Source organism: Parasteatoda tepidariorum, chromosome 3, assembly GCF_982258835.1.
Source record: "Parasteatoda tepidariorum strain Cologne lab strain chromosome 3, Ptep-v5.0, whole genome shotgun sequence".
NCBI lineage: Eukaryota > Metazoa > Arthropoda > Arachnida > Araneae > Theridiidae > Parasteatoda > Parasteatoda tepidariorum.
This window is the reverse complement of record NC_141757.1, coordinates 60,584,251-60,600,745: the sequence shown is the minus strand read 5'-3', so window position 1 is coordinate 60,600,745 and position 16,495 is coordinate 60,584,251. Positions and strand designations below refer to the sequence as shown.

The following is a 16,495-nucleotide window of genomic DNA, read 5'->3' as shown; positions in this document are numbered from 1 at the left end:
CAAAAGCTTCTGTCCCAGGCCAATTAATTTTTTTAAACTTTATATCAAAAACTTTCCATCTCTTTACTAGTTTTTTATTAAATACCATACAAGCATTTCTTTCGGAATATTCCAGAAACTGCCTGAAAAAATTTGAAACATGAGTTACTTTGTAAAAGCGATAGTAAGAGGCATAAAAAGAATTATTTTTTGCAAAGAAAAAAAATTCGATAGGAAGTTTTTATAGTTGAAACCAAACGCTTTCTTTATGTGGAAAAAAATGAGGAAAGAAAACAACAAAAAAAATCAAAAATGGAAGAAAAAAAAGTATCAAGTTGCGTAGCAAAGGGAGAACAAATTCGAAGACAATGAACACAAAGAAAGAAGCAGACGATCTTTGAACTCACCATCCAATGAAAGTGTTCAGATTTGGTGCATTAAACTAGTGTGGGACAGAATGTAATTGTTTTTTATTCTTTCTCCCTAGCAATAGATTCGACAAAAACTGTTGCATGCCCTCTGGGGAAATAAGTTTTACTTTTCATTTTTTTTTTCACTTCATTCTTTTTTAAGGAAAAGAGAACCATAAAAGAATGATTGATTTCAAGCAAATTGAAAGCCCATCCTTCAAATTTTCTTCCTTTTTTTAAAAAAAAAAAAGTAAGATCATAAATATTTAAGGAAACACGTTATTATTAAATTCATCAAATTCTTAATTGTTTAAAGTTTTAATTGATACGAACATGCATTATATTATATTGTGTTGTATTTTCAAAGCTCATTTATGTAAGAGCTTTTAAGCGTTTTATGTGGAATTCTAAAAATTTCAATAGAATTAAACAAGTTTTCCTCTACTGAAAGAAAAAAAGAACGTTAAAAGTTACGAATACATTGTATTGAAATAGTTAAAATTATAGCAAACAGGATTTGATACTGCACTGTTAAAAATTCCACTGGATTAATTTGCGGTAAAAAGTACCGACACTCGGTGTCCATTGTTACCCAAACATGCCACGGAACAAAACAATCTGATACACTGTAATTTTTACAGTAAAAATTACCGTAAAATCACTGAATAACTCCAATTAAATAAATACTTCTCTAAAAATTGTGGTGTAATATTGTACTGTAAAATAGATTTTATGGATTATGTACCCAAAATGTTTATACTTTATACCGTACTTTGATCCGGAATCTTTACAGTGTACACCAGAGAATCAAAAGCTGTAAGCTTTTTTTACTGTTCATTATCATAAATTTGTGTTTAGCAAACTTTTTCACTCTTTTTTTACAATATATTTGCGATTTTGTGAGGGAGACAATTAGTTTTAATTTTATTTCTATACTTTACTTTTCTGAGGGAAAGACAATCATAAAACAATTTTTGATTTCAAGTAAGTTAAAAACGCATCTTTCTAATTTTCGCTTTTAAAAAATGTGAGCATATTGTCATCTAAAATAAAACATTTTTACTAAATTTTTCGAATTCTTAACTGTTATAATTGATTAGTTGTTTAAATTAGTTGTTAAATCTATATAGTCATGTATTATGTTATACATATCCTCCACTTGAGCATTTATTTTGATAATTTAAATTTTCTTTCGGCACTTGAAATTCTGTAATGCTCTACTTATAATTCCTAAAATAATTATTTCACAATAATAATAATAATAATAATAATATGATAGTTGTACATAAACAAATTCAAAAGGAAAATGACAACATTATTTTCAAAAAACAATTCATGGAAAATGTATAAAGCTAGTGAGGATCAATAAGAGCTTGAAATTCCTTCTAATTTTCTCTTTTAAAAAATTTGAGCATATTCCCACTGAAAAAAAAGCATTTTTTTTAAAGTCAATCATTTTCATTAAATTTATCGATTTCTTAATTGTTATAACCGATTAATAGTTTAAATTAGTTGTTAAATCAATATAGTCATGTATTATGCTATATATCGAGTGTTTTTTCAGGGATAATTTATGCAAGAATTTTTAGGCGGTTTATGTAATACTGTCTGTTTTTTTTTTTTTTCAATTATATTAAGAGTCTTTCATTACAACTAACAACTAGTATTGTACCCACGTATGTAATACAAAAAAATTTCAAAACATATTTTTCCAATACTTATTTGTCTGCGGACGATATAAAATTTTTTCATGCACTCTCAGATAGGAACCACTAATCCGTATAAAATCCGTATTGTACTTTTCAGAACGAAAGATCAAACTTGCAACTTCCCTCTTTTAACTTGAAATATTATCATTGTTCCATTAGCTCATGTTATCCACCTTACAATTATTTCGTTATGATTTTATTATAAAAATACACTGAAGTTCGTTGAGCTGTCTTAGTACCTTTTTTCAAATTTATATGTAAATTATATTGCTTTTTTTCCAATGCCCATTCGATTGACACTCGAGTTTTTGTCATTCGGGTATTGATTAGGACAGAGAATGAGAATGCAGAGAATGAAGAATATTCATGCCTGGTTCAGAATTCGAACCCTGAACCTTTTTGATGTGACATCAGTTCCCTGACCACTACACAATCCGGTCGGCAAAATCATACTGTAGAGCATCTGATAACAAAGCCAATTTTATCTTTTAAAAATTTTGAATAACATTGAATTTTTTTTATACCAAACCAAACACTTCAAAAAATTGCTTTGTAAGAGAAAACATAAGTACAATTAGCAAACGGAAATATTTTTCATTAAATATATTTTATATTTTTACCACTGATTTTCCTTTAAAGAATCATGAATTGAAATTGATAACATTAGGGAGCATTTTTTTTTTTTGCATGAGATTTTTTTCAAATCTTAGGTACTTATGTATCATTAATTTCAAATCTTCAAGCACTTTCTTTCTCCAAGTTACAGTTTATGACATTTTAAGTCCATTTTTTCCAGAAATGCACAAGTTTAAAAATGTCATATCGTAAAAAACTTCTAGGGGAGTAAGAGCACATCATCAAGCTTCAAATGGCTTATTAACCTTTGCCCAGAAATACCATACGCCGGTAGGGGCTCTTTCCTATTATAAACAGTTTCTTTGTGCGCTTCTGAGCAAGTCATAATAAGGAAGCACGTCTAGCCGGGTACGACAGCATTTCCGAGCATGGGTTCCGATTCAATTTTAATCCTGATTATATACCTTAACTCCCTATAAGTTTGTTGCAACACTTACTTGGCCTCGTGTAATGCGTATAAACTTTTTTAAACTTGTACATTTCTACAAAAAATAGACTAAAATTTGAACTTGAAAAATCTGTAACTTTAGGAGCATAACTAATTTTATCAATAAACTAATAATAAAACTAATTAAATTATTTAATTAAATTATTTAATTGAACTAAACTTATAAAATAGATTTGAAATCCCCAGACCCAAATTAGGAAGATCAAGTATTTGTATAAATGCAATAGTTTGTTTCCCAGTGTTATTATTAGAGAATGATATCTAACTGTTTGCAACAAATAATTCATTTAATGACAAAAAATAAAAGAATGAATACAAAAAAAATTTTATAAATATTTAGAAAAAAAATTATGTTATCTAAATCTATAGAATTTCACGAGTTTTTATTTCACATGAAATGGCATTGCTGATAAAACATTCCAAGGTAAATTAAACTTTGCGAAGAAGAATGAAAGTTCCTTAACTATCATTATTTTTCAAAATCATTACCATTCCTTGCCGTATCTTATAAAAAAAAAATTTATCATCAAAAATGTAATAAAATCCTCGCTAAATATATAAACACTATCGAAAATGACTTTCAGAGAAATTATAAAACAAGTTATCACACAATATATTCTCTAAATAATTTATTCATTTATATTTACGTGTTGTTATGTCGTTTCTAAGAATTTAGATGATTATTTTATGACAATTAGGAATTCAATAATCTAAAATGTTTGAATAGTTTAATGATTTAAAAGTAATCAATAATATTTATCGTATTAGGTTTTTCAGTGAACTTCAAAGCTAAAACGAACGCCATCTATTGTAAGAGAGTAGAAAGAAAATTGAATTTAGATCAAAAATAATTAATAACTTTTAAAAAAAAGAAACTGTTTATTATAACCATCATTAGCCATAAAAAAACAACCATTCATAACAGTTTTCATTTGAAAGGAGGGTTCATAACTTACGCTTTGTAACTAGGAAATAAATATATGAATTTGGATCGATTATTGTGATGAGATAAGCTTTGTAGATTCATTAAACATTCATTTTGTATTAATATTCATATTCAAAACATTTGAAAGGCCCAATCAGGAAAATATGATCGCACTCACGAAGGTAATTTTCCAGACATTTTTAACAATTTACCTGTCAAGTACTAGAAAATCGAAAATCTATTCAATGACTATGAGTACTTAACAATAAAGAATAAAGTAAAATAAGGAAGTATAGGTCAACATTTAGTCTAAAAACTTAAGATCATATCAAACTTGTTTTTAATGTTATGACAACAGTTTATTTGATTACCTTTTTTCTTCTTTTAGGTGCGTATACGTATACCTACTTTGTACGTGCAATGTACGCATGAAAGCACATATACATGCAATTTATGTATGTACGTATGTGCGTACCATGCACGTACGTATATATTTAATGCGCGTGGTTACAATGTGTTTTATCCATATATGTACACGGAGGAAAAATTCTGGTAAAATTACCGTAGTGCATGATAATGACATTTCTGGTAAAAAAATAATTTTGATATTAAAAAATATATTTATACGATATTTAAAACATTCATTTAGTAATTTTTCTGTTCATACGGTAACGGTTTACTGGAAATTCTGATTTTCAAAATTATAGTTCTTATTACCACACATTTAGCAATAAATACAAAATGGAAAATAAATTTAACTAAATAAATGGTTTGTATGGGATGCTCTAAGATATAATGATGAAATTATTGAATTTTATCATGTCTTAGAAAACCATATTTTATTATTTGTTTTAATAAATCATTATCATCGCGCTTCAGTAAAATTTACTGAGCTTTTTAATGTTTCCATAGAGCCAAAAACACGCTAAATCTTACCATATTCTGCTAGTTTTGCCCATGCATATTTTCTCAGTGTACATACAGTGTTTAAAAGTTTTCATTTGGTAAGCGAAACAATATAATTCATTTAGATATACTATTTATACATTGTATTTAAAAGTAATCTCTTAGTTACTCCTAATCAACTAATACTTAGTAATCTCTTAATCAAGATTTCTTGAAATTATGATTACATGCATTTGTTCTGTTATCATATACAATACAATTACTTGCAATCGTTAAATTGATATAAGTGATATTCATATTTACTCGTAATTGCTCATTATGATTGCATATATTGATTACTTGCAGTTATGATCTAGTTTACTTGTAATCAGAATTATTTCTTGTAACCATGATTACTACCTGATGACAAGTAATTATTTCCTGTTCTGATTACAAGTAACCATAACTACTTGTAATCTGAATTTATTATTACTTGTGATCGTGATTACAAGCAGTTGATGACTTGGTATAGTCTGAAAATAGTTATTATTTTTTATTATTATAATCACTGCCCTACTTTATCGTGCAGTATTTTTAGAAATTAGTCGTTATGAGTATATTCTTAATTAATGAATAAAGAATACAGTCTGAAGGAAGGATTAATTTAGTCTTTAGTCGTAATATTTAAGACAAAATACACTGGTTATCATAAATTAAGGAAAAATCACAAAAATAGCGATAACTCTTTCAAAAGTAAGCCAAACCGTGCAAAATTTGCATATGTTGTCCACTAAGAGTAGCTGAGTAAAATTGCAATATGCAAATTAGTGGCGCTGCACTCGGCTTACGTCATCTGCCTGGAGCATAAAAGTCCAAGTTTGAGAGAAAGCACACAAATTTTACTGTGATTGCGACATTGAAAATCTGAGATAGCCAATTCGTAATAATGACCTCTAGGCATCATTTGCCTGAAGAACTACGATGGAGAGCCATCGGGAGACTAGAGGCAGGGCAGAGTCAATCAGAAGTGGCCAGATGGCTAAATGTGAGTCCATCTGTGGTTCATAGACTTTGGAGGCAATTTCAAACCACAGATTCGGCATCTAGGAGGTTCAGTCAAGGACGGCCAACTGTTACGACCAGTGCCGATGACCGATATTTGACATTAAGTGCACGCAGGAATAGAACCGCTACTCCGACACATCTTAGATCCTCTCTTGCTGCAGCCACCGGAAGGTTGGTGTCAACGTCAACTGTGCGCAGAAGGCTCCACGAAGGTGGTCTGTATGCGAGACGACCAGCCATTTGCGTGCCGCTCACATCACGCCATAGGAGAGACCGTTTGCAGTGGGCCCGACAACATGTCCACTGGACGTCAGATCAATGGAGGCCTGTTCTCTTTACGGATGAGTCCAGGTTTAGTCTAGAAAGTGACAGTAGACGTTATTTGATATGGAGAGAACCTGGGACCCGTTATCATCCATCAAACATCCGTGAAAGAGATGCATACGGAAGAGGCAGTGTCTGTGTTTGGGGAGGCATATCCTTAGGAGGGCGCACATACCTCCATGTCTTTCCAAGGGGAACCGTGAATGCTCAGGTTTATCGAGACAACATCCTTGATGCTTATGTGCGCCCATATGCCGGGGCAATTGGTGATTGCTTCCTGTTACAGGACGATAATGCAAGACCACACAGAGCTCGCATTGTTGATGATTATCTTCAACAGGAAACAATTACTCGCATGGAGTGGCCAGCTCGATCCCCGGACTTGAATCCTATCGAGCACGTTTGGGATGCTCTAGGGAGGCGTGTATCTGCCATCAATCCGCCCCCTCAGACCCTTGCCACGCTTGCAACTGCTTTACAAGAGCAATGGCTCTCACTTCCTATTGAACTGATAGACCGCATAATTGAAAGCATCACACATCGCTGTTTGTGCTGTATTGCTTCTAGAGGCAATCATATTCCATATTAAAGGTACTTTTTCTATTGCAAACCGATACTTCCAATTTGTTTATTTTATACATGTGCTAATTTCTATACTACTATTAATGTCTGATAATTTCTTTTTATGTTGTTTAATACCTTACTATGTGTTGTATATTGTGGGTAAGTTTCATAAAATTCCATGTGTAATTTCTTGAGTTATCGCGATTTTTGTGAATTTTCCTTAATTTATGATAACCAGTGTATTAGATTTTTAGTAATTATTCAGGAAGATTTTAATATTATCATTAGTTTTTATTCGCTATTATGAAGGAAGAATGCCTACACTGTAAAAAAAATTCCTGATTAAATTAAAGCAAAAAGTACTGGCACCCTGAGTAAATTCACTTAATCGTAAAATCCATTTTTACTAACAAGTTTTACGGAACAAAAAATCTGCTTTACAGTAATTTTTACAATAATATTTAATGTAAAATCAATGAATCACTGTAATTAGATAAATATTATAGTAAAAATAAAGGTGTAAAAGTTTACGATGAAAATGGATTTTAAGGTCAAATTAATTTTGCGAATGCTGCACGCAAGATGCCATTACTTTTTACCGTAATATGATCCGGAACTTTTTGCAGAGTATCTCTGGTTGTATGATATTGAAAAAATATTAATTTCCTTAGATTTTTTTTTATAATTGCTTGTAAGGTTTATCTTATTTGGTCATTTCATGATTGTTTCAATTTTAAAATGATTGGATACCGTGAAAACTTTATAAAAGATTGAAGATACACTAAATCCTGTGATTTCTTTAATAGTCGTAATAACAATTGGTTAAAAAATATTTTTTTTCTTCTAAACAAATAACTATAAATTTATAATATTGAAGCAATATCAAATAATATGACATACTTTATTCTGTTATCTCTTCACTTTTTTTTAATTTCAAATAAAGGGTAATTATTTGATAGGGATAACTTAAGGAAAGGGAAAAGATACTTGATGCTATGATATTTTATGGCTTCGATACCATTCTGTTAACATAGCTCTTCAATTATCTAAAGTAATTAAGATGAGTTTATGATTTATGTTAGGAGTTCGTATATTTTAAACTATGTGGCATATTTGATTCGTTTATCTTATCACTTCTTATCATAAAAATACCATGGATAGATAGTGATAGCCTTATGCTATTGAAAAGATACTAAATTCTATGAATTTTTTATAGTTTTGATAACATTTAATTTTCAAAACCTTTAAATGTCCTATACCCAGTGATTAAAGAAACCAGAAGTTAAAAAACAAAAAACTACAAAGGTGGTCAAAAAAGCAAATTTATGACATTAAATCATTTTGTCCTTAATTGTCATTCAGATTGACAGTTATTGAAATGTGCTCGCTTGAACCTAGCTTCGAAATTTTAAAGCGAAAAGTATAGATTAAATATTTTAAGAATTTTAAAATTAAAAGTTTTAAATACTCGTCATCTTAAAAATGTTTAAATAGAACACTTAAATATTGTAGTTCAGGAATCGTTTTCTAATTTTAAATTCTAAATTTTTTTCTCTTAAATAAATAAAAGGTATATTAAAACACTTCTTGGGTTATATATTATTCAATAATTTATTTCGAGTTATAAGAAATTTGGAAGCTTTTTTGCCATAGTTTGCGTAGAATATATATGAATACAAAATTTTAGTACACTTTTATACTATCTGGCAACAAACACTCTTAAGAAATCATTTCTCCAGGAGAGTCCAACTATCACCCAAGACGTTCTTCGCCTTTATGACCGCTTCATTTTATTAGGGGCAGAGTAGCAAATATAGTCATAATCATGCCTTTTAATGGAACTTATTCGCTCGCTCAATGTTATAAAGCGGACATATCACGCCGGATGAGCATGCGCCTTAGAAATGTGTCGTTCCTACCTCTTTGCGTTAATGCCAATTAGTTGATCTGATGGGAGTTTCTAAGCCGCTAGAGTAATCAGGGTTAATGGCAGGGACCAGACAGGATAGAAGGACGGGTTCGCTCGGTCACGTGACAGAGATGTTGGAAATGCTAAAGCAGCTTGGTCAAGCGATGCTAAGTTGTCGTCAAATTACAAGAGAAGCGAAAAGATGAGCCATATAAGCTATAAAAAAAGAATATATAAAGTCTTTTCTGTAAGATTTAATGATAGATTTGTATGTGTTTGACAAAATATTTGATTTATATGTCTCTCTTGAAAGTTTTTTTTTAATCATAAATCAATTTTATAATTCTATTTTTGTATTTCTTTAATTACTGTAGCTACATAGCTTTTTCTATTAAAATCGAAATTAATATTAGTTATCGTCAAATTACAAGGAAAGCGAAAAGATGACCCATATAAACTATAAAAAAAGAATATATAGAGTCTTTTCTGTAAGATTTAATGATAGATTTGTATGTGTTTGACAAATTATTTGATTTATATGTCTCTTTTGAAAGTTTTTTTTAAATCATAAATCGATTTTATAATTGTATTTTTGTATTTCTTTAATTACTGTAGCTACATAGCTTTTTCTATTAAAATCGAAATTAATATTAGTTATCGTTAAATTACAAGGGAAGCGAAAAAATGAACCATATAAACAATAAAAAAGAATATATAGAGTCTTTTATTTTCTGTAAGATTTAATGATATATTTGTATGCGTTTGACAAAATATCTGATTCATATAATGTCTCTTTTGAAAGCTTTTTTCTTAATCATAAATAGATTTTCTAATTGTATTTTTGTGTTTCTTCAATAACTGCAGTTACATAGCTTTTTCTATTAAAATCTAAGTTAATATTAGCAAAGTAATATTTTGTCAATAAAATAATATTTTGTTAGTAAAATAATATTTTTTTTAATATGCCATTATGAATATATGATTTTAGGCTTAAATCTGCTTATTTCATTTCTCTTTCTTTTTCATCGGTTTTAGTTTTATAAGGGTCTCCTTTTGACAGAAGAGGAATTATATTTTCTTCATGTCAATCTTAGGAGAGTTGGGCGAACGTAATCCCTTATTTATTAAGGAATTAATGTTTTTTTTACCATTCCTGTTTCATTGAATTGTGCTCTGTTGAACCCAGTTACCGAATTTCTGAGTTAATATCTGAGTTTTAAGTACTTTGAAAAAGTTTGAACTAAACGTTTTCGGATTATAAACAATCTTAAACATTAAAATTCGTTAACTAAATTCAATAGAACACATTTCAATGCATGAAATAGAATTTTAAAAAAAAACTATTCTATTTTATTTATTGCTCAAAATTATCAATTAGCTGTTTTTTGAATCAGAAAATGTGCTCGCATAATTCTTTTAAAGAAACATGGAGAAAGTAAAATCTTCTTTCTATTAGAATGACACTACTTAAGAGAACACAATACTGCGGGAGAAACCGTTCATTACAAATTATGTTTCACCTGCATTAGTAGTTTAAAATTTGAAGTATGGAAAAAATGTCTTCAGGTAAAACTACAGTTAACCATGCAGTTTTAAATGCTGAAACAAAGTTTCAAAATATCAAAATGCAAACAAATTATGACAGCATGACTTAGAATTGCGCAGTCGGGAAGCTATCCTGAAATAATTCGTTTGCATTTAGATAAGGTGAAAATATTTTCTCTGCATTTGAAACTTTGGGGTTTAATCCTGAACTCACTTTCACTCAAATCTTTAAATTTTAAAATACCAATAGAAGTGAAATAGAATTTGCCATGAAAAGTTTCTCCTACGGTATATGATCTTCTTAAGGGGTCTTTGCTCTTGCTAAGATCTCAATTACTTATTCATTTTCACGTTTTACTAATGCTAGTAAATGCATTTGAATAGATACTTCATTCCCTTCAGAAATACCCAAATTGGAAATAACAGTCGACGTGTTTCAAGCTCTCAAAAATTGGCACCCATTTTCAAGATTTGCCAAAACGTCAATGAGGAGAAACAAAAGTGATTTGAAATATAAAACTTAAAGTTGTGAACGAAAAATATAAAAATAAAAGTGAGAAACAAAACCGGTAAAAAAACACAGTAACCCAATGAGAAAAAAAGATGAAAACCAGAACAAAATAAAAACAAAGTGAACGAGAAGGGCAAATCAGGAGGAAATGCATTTCTAAGCATTATGGAGAGGTGGTACAAAACTAATGTATGCAAACTAATTCGAAATCTTACTTTAAAAAGGCCCACCCTTGCCAATGTTTATTGTATTTACTTATACTAATATTTTGAAATTTTATTCTAAATTTTATTCTAATTCTATTCTGAAACCCCTTTACTCATATTATTTTTCTTTTTCAGATAAAAAAGGAAATGAAAGTTATTCCTTGTACAAAAAGAAGTTACTAAAGAACTTTGGACTATGCAAGAAAAATATGTAAGAAATTTGGAATATGCTGAAGAAAAATTTATACGCTTCATATGTGGAAAAAAAACTACAGATTTACTGAAATAAATTGTCCAATTACATTTATTTCACTGATATATAGAGTGTTTCGTTATCATTACCCTTAACATTTTCAAAACTCTTTCTTAAAGCTATAAAATATTTGTATGTTTGGAGTCGCCAAATAATTTTAAATTACTGATTAATGTCAAATAACTGACTATCAGACTAATTTTGGTGTTTTTAATCCCATATTCCCCAGCAGTGATTCGTCAAATGTTGATCATATTTTTTTAGCTAAATACTAACTTGTTACTCCTGAAACATATTTTTTACTTCATTTTTTATTACAATTCTACAAATACAAATATTTATTAAAGGCCTGCATATTTTAATTTGAAATATATTCATATTTAAAATATATTCTTATTTAAAATAAAATTCTATCCCAGCTACCTATATAGGATTATAAATTTGACCCTATTTTAAAACGTGAAGAATTTCTTTAAATTTTAAATTTGAATACTTGCGGCCTTATACAAAACAAATATTGTTAATATTTGATCTTAGTGTTGAGCTTATGTAATCAATTGTAAAGTTTCCAAACTTTAATCTTTTAGAATAAAGTCAAGTCAAACGTTACAATGAAAGCAAAAAATCGTTTCAATATAGTCGATATCTTCTTATAAACGCAAAATAGATAAGTTATCATTTTATGAGGAACTTGATTCCCAAAATTTCATCGCATTGGTTGTAATTACATTAAACAACAATATAACTTTACAGAACTTTGCAGAAACTAATCAAAATAAATAATATTACTTACCTGAAAAAAATCTTAATTGGGTAGTTTATTTTTCATTAGAATGAATATTTGGTGATTAGGGGTATCCTTCGACCATTTTCACCAAAACTGAAAATAAATTTGGAAATGCTTCATATTTAAATATTATACCGTTTTCAGTATACAATAGGTAATTTTAGTATTTTGTCAATTTCTGATAATCATTTGCAATGTTAAAATAAATTTGAAAGATACCAAAATGACTTGGGTGCAATGTTAGCAAAAATATTCAACGGGATTATGCGCAAGTACCGAATTATTTATTTATTTTTTCTATACATTCATTTGTTTTATAATTATATTGAAAACTATGAGTGTTAAGATGTAATTTTAAAGCTAGATTATGGAATGTGAGAACCATAAATGTGGAATTTCTTTTCCCCTTTTGTTTTAGCGTACTCTCAATTTAATTTGATTTATGTTAACATTAAATGTAGATGAATAGATTGAATGTTATGTTTCTATAAAATTTAATTTCATGTATCTTATTATGTGACAAATAATTTTACAAAATAAAACTTTTTATTTACCATGCTTATAGTTTTCATTAAGAAAGCAGTAAAGAAAATAATGTAATTCAAAAAGAATAATCCATTGTTTCTTAAATGAACGATAACACAAAAATCACCGTTAATTTATTGTTGCATAATATTTATTTTATTATCAGTTTTAGGTTCATCACATGATAGACGCAAAACTTATTAGGTCTATAATATGATTTCTTGGGAAATACCGAAAGAAAACTCGACTGTTTTAATCTTTTCTTTTTCTTACTTCTTAAAATACATTATTTAAAAACATTTAAATTGTAAATTTTTCAATTGTTGAAAAAATAAAATTTGATGCCGGCAATAAATTACTATCAAATTTTAACCAAGTGTTAAGTTTGTATTAACTCTATATTAAGATAGAATTAATGAAAAGTTTTATTTTTAAAAGGAAAACAAGTTAAGAGTTAATTGAAATTATAGTCTCGCATAATTTAAGGAGAAACAAAAAGTCTAAAATTGAAATAATCAATAATGAAATAAAACTTGTTCAATAAAAACGTTAGAAGGCATTTTAAACTTTTCACTTTTTTATTTACAATGGCAACTGGAGGCCATCGTGGTAATAACTGGCAATATTGATCTCTTCTTCATGCGCATCATATGGGTGGATCAATGTCACCCTAACAACGTAAAAAAGACAGAGCAAAAAGATAGAAATTACATCCATGTCCGAAGCGGGATTCAAACCGGAGACCTTTCTACATAAGATCAGCTCCTTGACCGCCATGCAGGCTGGTCACCTTCTAAATGCTTTTCACGCACAAAAAAATGGCTAATTGGTCCAGTTATCAACCCATTAATGCCTGGTCACAAAAAATAGCCATTATAAAAAATAAAAACACACCTATATGAATAATGCACTTATACCAAATGGGTCGTTCTTACTGCCACCTTCAACTCAAGCTTTAAAATAAGCACTAAGCTTTGACTTAAGATCCAAATATAAATATTTTTATTATTTTTATTTTGATTATGTCATGGTAGACAGAGCTATCTTGTTTTTTATGAAAAATTCTTAATAATTAAACACTTGTGCTCACTTCAGAAAAAGAACAATGTAACACTGTTAGAAATTTCTCAGAAAAAATGGTTAATTTACAATTTATTTAGTTGTTATTTTACCAAATTGTCAACTGATGCAGTCAAATAACCATTAGAAAAATTATGGTATTTAAACCATTGACTGTGAGAAAAATCGTTAATTAACTTAATACGGTTAAACAACCAAAATTTTATCCACGACCACCTTATGAAGCCGCTTCGTTTTTTGTTTCTCGGTACATACTTTAGCCGAGAGGGTACTTTAATCTTACTACTTTACTTTACTTTAGTAACTTTACTTTTACTTTAGTTGTGACTTTTACTTTAGTAGTTTAGTTTTTTAGAGGGTACTTTAATACTTTAATCTCTTCTGTAAACCAAAACCATTAATTGAAAATTACTTTTGATTATGCAGGCTTTTGATTATACAGGTCGTGACAGATTTTTATCCCTAGGCCTGTCTTTATTCATATTAAACAAAATTTATGGTTTTATTTGAAATGTCTTTCGGCTAATAATTATTTTGCACCTCGAGGTCAGCAACGAAATAAAAGTTTAAATTATGACTATGATCCTTTTTTTTTTAATCATCTACTTCAATTAGTCAATCTACACCAACTGCCCCACTTATTTTCTATTACAGTCATTAATTTAAGGATTGCCTGCCTACCTGCAAAATAATTGTGTGTAATGTCATTATCTGTTTTTCTAAAATCTGCATAAATGAAAGTCTTGCTTTTTTTAATTATTTACTGAACTTTTACTTAATTATTTCACTTCGAATTTTTCATTACTCACTCAATATATTAATCATTTATCACCTACCATAGAACCCAGAGTTTTCACTGTATGGTTTCTCAACGTTTTGGTGATCTGAAAAAGTTTTGGTTTCCATTCAGATGATCATCTGAACCAGGAGATTTGAAGAGGTTCTCATAATAGCTTAAAATTTTGGTCAAAATTAATCGGAAAGAAAGTTAACGGGGAAAAATTTTAGACTTGCCAAAAATAATGAAGTCTGTATAATTTGAAATTATGTAAAAGCATGGATAAATAGATCTTACCACTGATTTAAAGTTAGTTTATCACATTCAACTGGTAAGTAAAAATAAAAATGTGGAAAATGTTTTCAGTTCGAAACCTGGTGGTTCCAGCTCCCGTGAAAGACGAAGGAGAAAGGGGTTGAAGATAATCAGGAAAAAAATATAAATTTAGAACTGAAAGTTTAAAAGTCCAGAACCTTGAAAAATGAAAAGCCATTTTGATATAGGTTTAGATTCTCAAAGATTATTAAACCAATAAATTGTACGTGTTAAATATCCCGGATCAAATTACGGTAAAAAGAACAGGCATTCAAAATGACAGTACTTTTTTACCGCAAAATCTTACGAAACGAAAAATATGATTTTAAAACAATATTTACTGCAAAATCACTGAAACACAGTAATTAAGAAAATATTACTTTAAAAAGTATGGAATAAAATTTTACAGTAAAAATTTCTTTTACGGATTCTGCAATCTGAGTGTAGTTGTTTTTACAGTTATTTGACCCGAAATTTTTTACAGCGTAGTAGTACTGACCACAAGGCAAGCTGTTGGAATAAACAACTAAACAATGGAGGCTCTTGCTTTTGATTTAGTATAAGAAATTATAGCAGTTTTTGGACTGCTGACTCCTAATTTATTTATCTCTTTTGCAATTACCATGGTAATATCCTTAATTTTACAGGAGGTTTCATAAACATTGAATTTGAAATACATTGAAATAAACAGTAAAAGGAATTTTAAATTTTTTCTAATAAATATCTTTTTGTCCCCTTAATTTTTGGTTAACTATCCCCTTACATTTTTGAAATGGGTGTAAGTTTATGCGTAATTTTTTCATCATTATTAACTTTTTTTTGTAATCGATTTCAATTCCTGTTTAAGAAATTTCAATACATGATCCCTACGATGCAATTCATTAATTGAATTGCTATATTTGATACACAGGTTCTTCATTTGAAATATAATGATGCATTCAGTCTTTCATATCAAGTTAACTTCAGCCATAGATTTTTTATGTAATATACTTCAATTCGTATTTAAAAAATTTCATAATATAAGCCCTACAATAAACTTCATTTAATGCATCATTATATTTTATATAAAGGGTCATATTTTCCGAAAGTTTCAAAGCATCAATAGCTTACTGCAAATTCACGTTTCAAAACCAATATTAACTTATTTCCACGGTTTTAATATTGAGCTGTTTACAAAGGCAAATAGTATCAGTTTAGACATCACGCGTGAGAGCACATTCAAAAAGCCACTCAAGACAAAAGAGGATCGCGATGGGGGGGGGGAGGACAAGTAATGAGGGATCCAATAATAGCATCCAAGACCGTTCCCTAAACTAGTTTTATTACCGACTCTCCATCCCATACAGTCCCTCAATTATACATAACGAAAGTGACTTGTTTGAGGAAACTATTCACCCCACCACACTAAATACCCCTCTAAATCGAAGAGTTCTGGCCGAATGAAGCATTCAGTCTTTTCCTAATTGCGAAGTAGTCTTGGTCCTGATCAATAGGAACGGCCAACAGAAACGAAACCTCACAAAGCATGGAACACCACAAATTGTGTAGGGGTCCCCCTTACAGAGGTAGTCCTGCGTGATGAAGCGAACTTGGCGATGTAATCGAGTATGAGGGTCCGTTTTACGGGGTATACCGGGTTAT

At 29.4% G+C, this 16,495-nt stretch overlaps 1 long non-coding RNA gene across 1 annotated transcript in view; it reads left to right on the top strand.

Annotated features, from left to right (window-relative positions):
* Positions 1 to 12,712, top strand: part of LOC139426959 (uncharacterized) — a 418,699-nt gene extending 405,987 nt beyond the window's left edge. The window contains exon 3 of the long non-coding RNA XR_015432575.1: positions 11,252 to 12,712. This is a non-coding gene — a long non-coding RNA (uncharacterized LOC139426959). The remainder of the gene's footprint in view (positions 1 to 11,251) is intronic.
* The last annotated feature ends 3,783 nt before the right edge of the window (positions 12,713 to 16,495 follow it).